We start from the raw sequence: 1662 nt of genomic DNA, 5'->3' as shown, positions 1-1662 counted from the left end.
ACTCCAGTTAGATCTTCAAAAGATGCTTGGGGGGCGGATGAAGCTGTGCCCAAAATATTACACTCATAATTTCATGGGACAACCTTATCGCTCTTGTAAGGGAACGGGCTGGGGACTTCGATGGTAATACCACTTCTGATCATAGTAGGGGATGTATCATTCATTGGGCTTCTGTTTTCTTCATAGAAGATGGTGAGAGGTTTAGGTTTGTTCGCCCCGAATGAACTTGATGCCACTTCAGCTAGGGTGTCTCCATTTATGGTTTTGACCAAATTCTCTTCGGCTTCTTCATAAAACTCAATTACCGATGAATCCATCAATTCTTGCAACTTACGACGAAAGCTATCACAATTTTGAATGGAATGCCCAATTGCCCCCATATGAAATTTGCAAGAATAAGCGAGATCATGCCCCAATTCCTTTGTGTCGATGGGTTCTAGAATGATGGCATTTATCTTGGACAATGCCTCAAACACTTTATCCATTGGCGTTTGAATCTCATCAATACTCTTTTTTACTCTTCAAATCATCCCTTCATATATGGCATTCACAGTCGGTCTTCTATGATTAGGTAAAGGATTCCCATCAACACTTGAACTGTCTTTTTTGGCAAAATTTAAAAGTCCTGCCTTAATAAGCACTTGAACTTTATGTTTTAAAGTAGTACAATTCTCGGTGGAGTGCCCTCGAATTCCAAAATGGTAATCACAATGCGCATTCGGGTCATACCATTTCGGGAAAGGTAGTCGGAGTGGTTCTAAAGGGGTTCGAGCAAGGAGTCGATTTTCTATGAGTTGTGGCAACAATGTAGTGTAAGGGACTGGAATAGGATCAAACTTTGATTTTTCTAAGGTAGTTTTAGGTCCTCTTTGACCATGACCAGGATTTTTGGTTGAAGCTATCGGTCTTGGTGGTGGAGTTTGTGGAAGAACATTGGTTTGAAATATTGATTGCGGGGTAGGTTGGTACACATATGGGTTTTGTGTGATGTTGCCTATGTTCGGATAGAAGGGTTGGTATGAGGGGTACGGGTAATATGGGTTAAAGTTGTGGGCTTGTTGGCTGTCGTGAGCTACTACTTGCACATCCCCTTCTTTTTTCTTGGGCGTATTCCCTCTCTTTGAGCTGACAACTTCATGCCCTTCAATTTTTTCACTTTTGATAGCTCATTCTATTATTTCTCCAGATAAGACCAAATCTGCAAAGCTTTTTGTGGCATTGTCGATCAAGCGCTCATAGAATGGAGCTCGAAGTGTGTTTATGAACAACACAGTCATCTCCTTATCAGTGAGAGGTGGTTGAACTTGCGCTGCTGTATCTTTCTACCTTTGGGCATATTCCTTGAAGTTCTCGCTTTGCTTCTTTTCCATAGTCTGCAATGACAATCGATCAGGGGCTAATTCAGCCACATGCTTGTATTGGGCTATGAAGGCTCTTGCTAAGTCTTTTCAAGTCTTAATACAATTTCGATCTAGCTGTACGTACCACCGAGCAGCTGACCCAGTCAAGTTATCTTGAAAAAAATGGATCAGTAACTTATCATCGTGAGATTGTGCGGCTATCTTTCGACAATACATGGTAATATGTGCCATGAGACATTTTGTTCCGTCATATTTTTCAAATTTCGAAACCTTGAACTTGGCAGGGATCAATACATCCGGC

The sequence above is a fragment of the Theobroma cacao genome, chromosome 1 (genome assembly GCF_053813885.1).
Source record: "Theobroma cacao isolate CCN51 chromosome 1, ASM5381388v1, whole genome shotgun sequence".
NCBI lineage: Eukaryota > Viridiplantae > Streptophyta > Magnoliopsida > Malvales > Malvaceae > Theobroma > Theobroma cacao.
The sequence above is the reverse complement of the archived record's forward strand: the minus strand, read 5'-3'. Positions refer to the sequence as shown.